The following is a 12,043-nucleotide window of genomic DNA, read 5'->3' on the forward strand; positions in this document are numbered from 1 at the left end:
CCCATATGGTTCCCTAGAATGTAATCTTTGTGAATGCAGCTTGTCAGTTTTCATGTGCACAGGGACCTGATGGTGGGTGTTAACGGCTCACCTCTCAAATAGCATCTGTCAACTTGAACATTGAGTCAAACGGAATGCTATGTCATAACCTAAAAATATAGGGAGAAACTCAACTTAAAAAATATTTAATGAACGTTTAAAATTTTTTGGATTGACTGTAAGTGAGTGTTTTCCCATCTCAATCCCATCACACTCCTAACCTGGGCTGAGAAGCTTTAACCTCATTTCTGAGCTGTAAGCAGGAATAAAGGAGCATGCTTTTGGTAACTTTCCTAAAAATGACTTCATTATTTTCATCGTTGTGCACTGATACACTTGTCTTACATTTATATTGATGCTAAAGCAAAATGAGCCATGTAATAGATTTCAACAGATAGAGTGGTGTGTCTATCACAGTGCTAATTATGAAACTGTTTGTAAAGAGAAATATGTTCACTTTCTGTAGAAAACACAGAATAGTCCATCTAGATTGAAGATTGTACAAAAATAAAATTACTTGTGGTATGTTCTTAGTAAAAACCCAACATTCATGATAAAATGTACAATAAATATAAGATGTTAAATGACACAGAGCTTTAATGTCTCCAGTGCAGGTAATAAAATTCCCAGGAGAAGAGGATAGAAGCATTGGTCTTAAAAAGGATTGGAAATTATCTCTGTAGGGTGAGAAATCTCTCTAGGGTGAGAAATACCCAAGTCAATATAACCAATAGAAGAAATATAATCCAACCATCTATGTGTATTCTAAGAGGAAAAAATAAGACCAGGTTATCTTCAAAAACATCTATCAAGAATCTGTCAGGTCTGATGATGCCTCCTTCATTTTGGAAAACTACAGTGGTCACAAAGGGTCATGAAATCCATTGCCAATATTATGCAGATGTTTCAAGCCCAGAGGGGAGCCCCCACAGAAAGTCCAGCAGCACAAGAGATTGTATATCATTTTCAAAGGTGGATTTTTCAATTAGAACATCCAATGGCCATACTGAACTTTCCTTGAACTGCACAATAGTTAATACAATTTCTGCCAAGCATACCCCCTCTCTCTTCTTCCCTCAAGACCACACAAGTAGTCTTCCAAAGTTACTGGAAACAATCCATTATTGTTTAATTCCATTTCTCTGTGAATATTTTGAAACCCATTTGTCCTCCTTTCATAGACTGAATTCCTTTTCTCTCTCCTGGCCTCTTCTTGATTTTTTCTCACACAGGTGTTTCCCAGGAAAATCAGCACAGATTTTTCCCTGATTGGTCCCTGCATCTTGCAGGATAATAACTAACACATGCTCTTTAACAGAGTGATTGATAATGTGGACATGCTCCATTGGAGATATAAATGATAAAGCATGAATCAATAGTTGTCCAAGTTGAAAAAAAAAAAGAAGGAAAAAAAGAAAATAGAAAAGGACAAATAAATCTTCAGATCATTGTTGGGTTTGACCCACTTCTGCATGAAGGAGCACAGCGGTTGTGAACCAAATTATACTTTCATATGTTACTGACCATACATACTGACCACTCACTAGTCTTTAACTCAAAACTCAGCGTTTCGGAATTAGAGGATTGCACTGCAGTCTTTGCCATGAGTCTGTTGTTTCAGAATCAAATCAAAGCACAGGTCTTTCCTGAAGGCATCTCTGTTGGTTTGACAAGTTGGTGTTCAAACACTTAAATTTATGGCCCCTTGCATGCTCTCTGACTCAAGTCTGAGAGAGAATTCTACAGAGTTTTCGCTGAAATTCATCAGAATTCTCACTCTGTAATGCCAGAAAAGCTGAGTTTTCATGCGGTTAATGGACTGGTTTTCCTGCGAGTGAGGCTATTTACTTGTTCAATACAACTTTTGAATTCATAGATAGCAGGGGTGGATGCAGAATAATTATAGAGAGAGATTCCCCTGGAAAAGTTAGAGATGGAAATGAATCTCAAAACCACAACAGGAAACTCACCCTGACAATCAACCTGCACTGACTTCAGATGCTAGTGCCTATGCTCATTGGATCCTGAGTGTGCCTGGACTCACACTGACACCCCCTCACTTTCAGTTCATCCTGTTTCTAGAGATGGGCAATCAACTCTTCGTGGAACATAGTTCTCTCTGCCACCATCAGGTTAAATTGTGCAACCCACTGAAAGCCCTACCCTGGAAACTACATACATAGGACACACAGTTGTTACTGAAACTGAGTGCAGATCCTGAAGGGGAGATCACCAAGGCTTACTCAAGTTTCCCCTAGATTCCATCAGAGTTGTGTTGACATACAGGGGAAAAAAATAAAGAAAACAGCAAATAAAATAAGAATCAAATCAACAAACTCAATTGCCCACTCTTGTTATGTTAATTCTGGCTCATAGTGTCCCTGAAAGACAGAGTAGAAATCCTTATGGTCTCTAGATTATAAGTCTTTAAGCAAGTAATCAGCTTCAACTGCCTTCCTCATAGTAGCTGATATGATTAAACTACTCCCTCTGCTATCAGTAGATGAGATGATAAGGGCATAGGAGTTCGATCAGTATGGGAGAGAAGAATGTATAGAGGAAGTCAATGTCTTTGACTTCTGTGGAGAGTAGCATGAAATAATAATAACAGGGTAGGAATATATACAATTAATGTCCCTGAAATATCTTTGAGGAAAACATCAAATGGGAATCTAATGGGCTGAGATAACTAACTCCAAAAACGAACTGAATATTTATCTTTAAAAAGAACTAAAGAGAGAAGAGTGAGATGATTTTCAGGAAATGTAATGAAAGTCCTAAGCAAAGAAGAGCAGGATGCTATTTGGAAACAAAATTTGAAATTATTACCTATGAGAATGTCATTAAGAGGAAAGATTTCTTACAATCTCATCCTAAAGAAAGGACATCCTACATGTCAATGTATCTTATTAGAAAATACATACACGTTTTCATATATAAACATATAACAGCAGAATCAAATCTAAGAAGGTAATTCCTTTCCAACACAATGAGCATAAGGAGACAAGGCAGAAACATCGCTTCTGAATTCTACTGCCTGGTTCGTAGCCCTGACAGTTCTAAGGGTGAGCCCAAGTCAAGAAGAAGAATAGCAAAGCATAAACGTTTGTCTGTGATAAAGAAGGTGGTTCTCTAGAGTGATTTTGTATTGAGGTAAGCTGATCAAATTATTGGACATCTGCTGGGTTACACTGACATTTAAGGAAGTTTTTCTTACCTCATTTTTTGTTCCTTCTCTCAGGGTAAGATTTGCGTCTTAGCTGAGTGATCCTCCCGCCTCCATGATCTTCTCTGCACTTTTTCTCTTACCACATTTCCCCCAATGAAGTGGATGCACTTAATAAACCTTGGTCTTTGCATCATGGGACTGAGGTGAGCATATATATATATATTTTACAAATTTATTGAGCATATGAACATGCATTATCAATTATGTTATATAGTATTCTCTAGAGAAACAAAACCATAATGCTAATAACTATAGATTATTATAGTTTATATAATTATTAGCATTATCAATTATATATTATGTAATTAATATATAAATTATAGAATGCTAATTATATTATCATTGATTAATATAATGCTAGAGAGAGAAAGATAACATAAGAAATAAACAATCTATAAAGCAGCACAAATGGCTCAGTGCAGCTCACTCCCATGAGACAGTCTTTGAGACACTGGGGATCCTTCAAATCTTGAGGACCACCAGGTAGTCCTCTGTAGAGCAATTCAGGCTATCCAGTCACAGGAAGCAAACAGCAAGGCAGGTAGGTCACCAACAGTCAGCCAGATGACAGTGTCCGACAGTTCCCAGCTCAAGAAATGTATATTCTAATAGTGTGGCAAAGCAGGTCTTGAAGGAACCTCAAATTACAGCGACACAGTCCACGGCTTAGTTGTCCAACTGGTAGTGTAGCTTGCAAATTGATGCACAGATCAAGCAAGGCAGCCACACACTGATCTGATGATCAAAGAGCAAGAGACAAGAAAGGTGAGGCTCGCTGAGCCATTTATCTCTCTGCCCTTCAATTAATCTGACGTGTTTATTGGCCAAGTTGGCACAATAAACTAACAACATCAAGAGTGTAGACCAATGGAACTATGATTGTTTGCTACTATGTGAAGAGATCAGGTACAGTATCTAAAATTGAACATATGCAAATATGTTTTCATAAATGAGACATTCAATTTCATAAACTTGATAATGAATCATTGTAGAAAGTCATTGTGGTGGTTTAACCTGGTTAAACTTGTTGACAGGGATGCTAGAAGGGCGTTCCTCAGTTGAACATTATTTTACTCATGTAATATTTTATTCTTTGTACATGCAAAAATATACTCATATTTTATAGCCAACTAAAGTGAGGATGAAAAGTTACCCATAGATTTTCTTTTCCTTTTTTAAAAAATCATTTTATTGGGAGCTCATAGAATCCTTATGACAATCCATACATACATCCATTATGCCAAGCATATATGTACATTTGTTGCCATCATTCTCAAAACATTTGCCTTATACTTGAACCCTTAATATCAGCTGCTCATTTTCCCCCTCCTTCCCTACTCCCCCCTCCCTCATAAAACCTTCATAATTCATAAATTATAATTATGTCACATGTTACACTGTCTGACGTCTCCACCTACCCTCTTTTCTGCTGTCAATCCCCCAATGAGGAGGCTTTATGTAGATTCTTGTAATCTGTTCCCCTTTCTACCCCACATTTCCTCTGCACTCCAGGCATCGCCATTCTCACCACTGGTCCTGAAGGAGTCATCTGTCCTGGATTACCTGTGTTTCCAGTTGCTATCTGTACCAATGCATATCCTCTGGTCTAGCCAGAATTTTAAGGTAGAATTGGAATCATGATAGTGGGGGGAGGAAGCATTTAAGAACTAGAGGAAAGTTATATGTTTCATCATTGCTACCCTGCACCCTGACTGGCACATCTCGTCCCCAAAATCCATCATCAAGGGAGTTCCCAGTTGCCTACCGATGGGCTTTGAGTCTCCCACAGATTTTCTTAATTCCAGCAAATGTTAACTTGAGAAAATATTATCCACGAATCAATCTTAAAAATTTTTAAACTGAGCATTGGTATGCATCGACCCAAAACTTTCTTTGAACATGTCAATACTATTGATACAACTAAAATATTTTATCTCTAATTTGGAAAATCTTGTTTTGCTGTGGAAACTGTACAGATGAAAATGTGTGTTTTATTGAAAAAGTGCAATTCGCTGGATTTTTAGGGGAAAACCCCACAATATTTACACATTACTTATTTATTTTATACGTTATAGTTAAATATACTCATTTTTCCTAGCGAAATATATCAGATTGCCTCTAGACACTGTCAACCAGGTGTTTTTTTTGCCAATAACTGTGAATACAAGATAACTCACCATCCGTTGTGAATTCACTGCATTAAAATATCCTCAAATGAGAAACAGACTAAAAAGATATAATTAAGCCAATACAAATTTATAATTAGTCAATTGGTTTTCTTTTTATTTGTTAATCATTTTATTAGGGGCTAATACAACTCTTATCACAATCCATACATATATCCATTGTATAAAGCGCATTTTTACATTCCTTGCCCTCATCCTCAAAACATTTGCTCTCCACTTAAGCCCCTGGCATCAGCTCCTCATTTTTCCCCTTCCCTACCCACTCTCCCTCTCAGTCAAGAACCCTTGATAATTTATAAATTTTTGTCATATCTTATACTGTTTGACGTCTCCCTTCACCCACTTTTTTTTTGTTGTCCATCCCCCAGGGAGGAAGTTATATGTAGATCCCTGTAATCTGTTCTCCCTTTCCACGCCACCTTCCCAGTATTGCCATGCTCACCACTGGTCCTGAGGGGATCATGCATCCTGGATTCCCTGTGTTTCTAGTTCCTATCTGTACCAAAGTACATCCTCTGGTCTAGCCAGATTTGTAAGGTAGACTTGGGATCATGAGAGTGGGGGAGTGGGGGAGGGGGTGGGGGGAGAAGCATTTAGGAACTAGACAGGAAAGTTGTGTTTCATGGTTGCTACACTGCACCCTCATTGGCTCATCTCCTCCCTGAGACCCTTCCATAAGTGGATGCCAAGTTGCCTACATATGGGCTTAAGGTCCCCACTCCTCACCCCCCTCATTCACAATTACACAGTGTTTTGTTCTTTGATACCTAATATCTCATCCCTTTGACAACTCGTGATCACACAAGCTGGTGTGTTTCTTCCATGTGGGCTTTGTTGTTTCTGAAATAGGTGGCTGCTTGTTTACCTTCAAGCCTTTAAGACACCAGATGCTATATCTTTCGATAGCTGGGTATCATCAGCTTTCTTCACCACATTTGCTTATGCATCCAATTGTCTTAAGCGACCCTATCGGGGAGAGGAGAATGCAATGATATGATTTTTTGTTCTCTGATGCCTGATAACTGATTCTTTTGGCACCTTGTGATCACAAAAGCTGGTGTGCTTCTTCCATTTAGGCTTTGTTGCTTCTGAGCTAGATGCCCACTTGCTTACCTTCAAGTTCCTAAGACCCAAGACTGTCAATTAGTTTTCATTAGTTATTATGTTCTGCCACAATGGTATAATGCCCTCTGAGTACTCATAAATAAAAAATGTGAAGTTTTAAGCAGTTCAAATCTGAAGTGTGAGAAAACATATTTAAAACATAAAGGATAATCAAGGTAGATCACTGAAGAATGAAGTTTGCCAAAGAGGTAATTTACTAATGAACACACCTAATCTGATAATAGAGATTAACAGAAAAAGGGTCAGCAAATATTACATTTTCTAATGGAGCAAATATAGAGAACACAGTGGTAGGCTGTGGGATTTAGTTGTGCTCTGATTTGATGTTAAATATTATCCATTGTCTCTTATTTTCCTTTAGGCTCCCCATTCTCTTTAGGATGTTATTGCCTGCTACCATTTAAATGAATGCTTGCGCGCGCGCGCGCGCGCGTGTGTGTGTGTGTGTGTGTGTGTGTGTGTGTGTGTGTGAGTGTGTGAACAAAGATGTTCTCGGGGCTCCCAAGCATTAGCTAAGAATGCCTCACTACAGCAATGTAAACCAATCTACCTAGGGTCTAATCTGCCTTCAGCTGTTGATTTACTAATCATGCTGAAGTAATTACAGGTGATTGTGATTTAACTTGTCTCTACCTTCCCTGCTTTATTCCCCAGGTCACTCGCAGGACCCAGGTGAGGCAGATAATTCAAGGTGCTGAGATTGGGGTGGATCTGGATCTCAGATCAGGGTATGCTCTGTGGAAAGACAGCGGATCATCCGTGCTTGGATGTTTTGTGTGTCCTAAAGGTAAGAGACCCTGGAACCTGGGGAGGGGGCCCTATCTTAAGACAGGTACTCTCAGCCGGTAGACATGTAAGACAGGCTCAGGAAGGAATATTCTGGTTTGCCTGTGGAAGTCCCTGGGGTTGAACTCAAAGGTATTAATTTCCAGGCCAGCATCAGAGAGAGCTTGGTCCGCTGTTGTTCTCCTGAGACCTCTTCGAGGACTTGTGTCTTCATGAGAGGAGATCCCCAGTGTGCTGTGAGTGACAGTTCCTGGTACTGGACACACAGGTGTCCCTGGAATTGACACCTTTCCCGCTTGGGGTGAAAATAGAGCTCCTGCTTGAAGTATGTCTTGTGAGCTTAAGACGTTAACTCACAGGAATCTCCAAGAGACATGGACCCAAATATTTTAGGGTTGCCAGGTCTCTCTATTTAAGGGGGTGTGCAAATTCTTCCTCTGAGTCTTTTTTCCTAGGTCTGAGAGAAAGGCCAAGATCAATTTTCAAAAGTGGAGTCACAGATTCCAAGGTAAGCACCTTTAATTTGCTACCTCCTCCATCTCTGGTGATGTGAGTGTCCCCTGGGAATGAGGAGAGCAAGGGGGTAAATGAAAGAATAACCAGTAAGTATTTTGTTTTATTTAACATGGGTTTCACTCTATCCTCCAGGGATAAACCAGGATAAATAGTGATCTACAAATTCGTGCGTAAATACTATTCAACCCTCAGGCATCTGGCTTACTGGGTACCATCCCTGCATATGTCTAACAGCAGAAAAGACTCCTTGAGGCCAGCACACAGTAGATCAGAGATCAGCAAGGGACCTGTGATAGCCCTTGACCATGATGCTATTTGTCATATTTAAACTTTATATAACACTTCTTTGTTTTCCTAAGTTCCTTGAACCAGATGCAAATTACTTAAAATTAACTGAAAATGTGTTTGTGATTCTTAGTTTGCCTGCCAACCTACCCAAGTTCTTGTTTGTGTAAAATCTGAGAGAGAAGACAGCTCCATACACATAATTAGCAACATTAGTTTTTTGATGGATTAGGTTTGGGGTTCTGTTTAGGCTTGTAGTGTGCTTGAATGAGAGTCTGTACTTAAAGATTAGCATCTAAATCCTGGGATTAATCAGTGTTCCAGGTTCAAGAACAATTGCCAAGAAATAGAAATAGGAATCAAGTGTCATGAGTCAGATGTTAGTGGACATGTTAAAGGGTTTTATGTTTTGAAGGTTATGTTTGGAGTTCAGTAGGGGCTAACAGATTGTGTTTGGAGTTTATTAGGGGCTTATGTGTTAAGGTATGAAGATGTAGATTTATGGTTTAAGGATTCTTGTTTTCTGGGTTGGATTTCTGAATTTGAGGTTTATGGTCATGAAGTTAGGTTTCAGGTTGTAAAATATATTCAACCTTTGACCTGGTTTTAAACATTGGGATAAATGCATTAGCCTAGGTTAAGAGTGTATTGTGGTAGGATTTGTTAAGCATGTCAAGTTTCTTGTGGGTGTCAGGGGATGCTCAGGGTGTTAAGAGTTCTGGGTGGTAAGGGGCTTTTTCATGTACTTAGGGGGTCAGTGCATTAGGAGGTTATTAGTGTGTTGTAAGCACGCTTAGCATATTAAGGTGTAAGGGTTAATGGTTTCAGATTTGGAGATTTGTAGTTAATGGTTAGAGAGTTCAGTGGCAAAAATTATTTTTGTGTGTTGAAATGTAGCCTACAACTTTTAATCTATTTATTACCTGTAATATTTATGGTATATTTGAAATCTGTTATGTAAAATATCATTAAATTGTGATGATTAGAGGAATTAGTATTTCTTCTCTTTGGAAGCCTCTTTTCTTCCTTTAAAAAGCATTCCATTTATGATTGGTCTATCTAGAAAATACTATAGAATTTTTAATACAGTATTGAAAATGAAACTGTCTGTCCTATTTCTTAAGTGGGGTGGGGTATTTTCTCTTTCCTCTAAGAATGATATTTGCTGGTGCTTTTTTAACTGAATATATTAGCATATTGAACTATACCTGCTTCATGTTACAGTTGTAGTTTTTTCCCCCAAACTTTAAAAGCCTTTGATTTTTTAAATTAAATTATTTTATTGGGGGCTTTTATAGCTGTTTTAATAATGCACACATCAATTTTATCTAGCACATTTGTACATACATTGCCATCATCATTTTCAAAATATTTTATTTTTTCTACTTGAGCCCTTGGTATCAGCTCATCTTTGTTTCCCTCCCTCCACCACCTTCCCATCATTGTGACCCCTTGATCAATTTTAAATTATTGTTTTCATATCTTACACAATCTGCTATTTTCCTTCACCCACTTCCTGTTGTTCATTACCCTGGGGGAGTGTTATGTGATGATCTTTACAATCTGTTCCCCTTTCTCCCCCTTGTGGCCCCACCTTTCCCCTACCTTCATGGTATCATTACTCCCATTATTGTTATGAGGGGTTTATCTCTCCTGGATTCCATATGTTATGTTGAGGGATCGTATCTGTACCAGTGTACATGCTCTGGTCTAGCCAAATTTGAAAAGTAGAACTGGGGTCATGATAGTAGGGTGAAGCAAGCTTTAAAGAACTATACGAATGGTATGTGTTCTGTTGGTGCTTTATTGTACACTGGTTGGCTCATTCTTTCCTTGTGACCCCTCTGTGAGGGGATGTCCAATGTCTAAAGATGTGCTTTGGGTCTCCAATCAAACACCCTTTGTTCCCATCTGTATGATTGTTTGGGGTCTTCTAATTCCTCATACCTGATCCCATAGACACCTCGTGATCACACAGGCTGGTGTGCTTCTTCCATGTGGGCGTTGTTGCTTCTCAGATAGATGACCGACTGTTTAACTTCAAGCCTTTAAGAGACCAGATGCTATATCTTATAATAGCCAGGCACTATCAGCTTTCTTCACTATATTTGCTTATACACCCCTTTTGCCTTAAGCAATCCTGTTGGGAAGATGAGAATCACAGAATAACAGATTATTAAAACAAAGTATTCTTGCATTGAGGAAAGACTTGAGTAGAGGCCCAATACCTTTGACTTTTTAAATGTTCCTACTTTGTTTTCTGTGCCTACTTAGACAATTGACCCTCTTTTCTGTCAATCGTTCACTATAGTGCTTATTTTCTTATGTAAAATATGCTCTGGGACAAATTTCAATGAATCATGGTATATAATCCTTGTAATATGTTGTCTGAATCTGTTCCAAATATTTAAAAGAATTTTTCATGTAGATCGATTATCAGTATTGCGCTACAGTTTTCTTGTAGTGTCATTATCTGACATTGGTGTCAAGAGTATTTACTGGTTTGATACAAAGTATTGATAACCAAGGGATCAACCAGAAAGAAAATGTTTTGAGAATGATGATGGCAATGGATGTACTAATGTGCTTGACACAATGGATGTATGTTATGGATTGTGTTAAGAGTTGTATGAGCCCTCAATAAAATGATTTTTTTTAAAAAGAGAAAGTATTGAAGTATTGGTAAGTGTTCTCTCACAACCATTGTTATATTTACACTCAATAACTTGAACTTAAACTAACAAACCGTTAAGTGGTGTTTATTCATACCAGCTCAGTACTCTGTATTAAGCTTTAATCTATGGTCTGATTATGCTAGAAATTTCTCCTGGAATTTTATTTTGATTCAATTGATTATAGCCCTTGTAAGCAACCTAAAATGCATTCAACTACCATTGATCCCATGCACTGGCTGGACCCTCTGATCTTCCAGCTGGCTCAGTTTGGAAGACGACATGATTTACATTCCTCTTGCCAGACAGATAGTCACTAACACCTACGTCATTGTGTGATGCCCTCACAATAGATCCTCAATTTGGAAAATACTCTGCCATATGACATGCTGTATGGATCTTAGAAAATGTCCTTTAGCTAACCTCCAGAAGAATGGTATAAGGAGGAGCAGCAATTCCTCAGTAATTTTTGCATCACCTTGGTTTTGCATCACCTTTATTTTATTATATTTTTTAACAAAAGAAACCCATTCCTTATTTTTAATAAGCTTATATTCCAGTGAATGTCTCTTGAGCTTTCAGGCATTTGATAACATGGAAATAACTTTTGTAAACATAGCTAAATATTTAGTATTTTGTGCATTGCTTGGGTATTGATTAGTAATTTCTGAGGTTCTTCTTGTTGATAGTTCTGATTGAGTCCATTCCATCTCACAGGGACCCTGTGCACAAAGGAATGAAACACTGCCAAGCCCTGCAGCATTCTCACAATTTAGAATGAACCTATTACCTAAGTTACTGTATCAATCCTTTCAGTTGAGGGGTTCCTATTTTTCACTACCCCTTTACTTTACCAAACAAAATATCCTTCTCCAAGGACTGATCACTTCTTACATGTCCAAAGAATTTCATGTGAACTCTCACCTCCTTATCTCTATCTATCACCCTGACCTTATTTCTGCCAAGACATATTTGTTTGTCCATTTGAAGGCCCCTGCACTACAATTCAAATACACTGGTTCTTCTTAATTCTTTCTTATTCAATGTCCAACTTGTAAATGCATATGTGGTAATTGGCAATGCCATGGTTTGGGTAAGATGAACCTAGTCCTAAAAGTAACATCATTGTTTTTCAACACTCTTCAGGGGCCTTGTTAGGCAGATTTATCCAGTATAATGCATCTATTGATCTATTGAATTTATTA

The sequence above is a fragment of the Tenrec ecaudatus genome, unplaced genomic scaffold (genome assembly GCF_050624435.1).
Source record: "Tenrec ecaudatus isolate mTenEca1 unplaced genomic scaffold, mTenEca1.hap1 Scaffold_269, whole genome shotgun sequence".
NCBI lineage: Eukaryota > Metazoa > Chordata > Mammalia > Afrosoricida > Tenrecidae > Tenrec > Tenrec ecaudatus.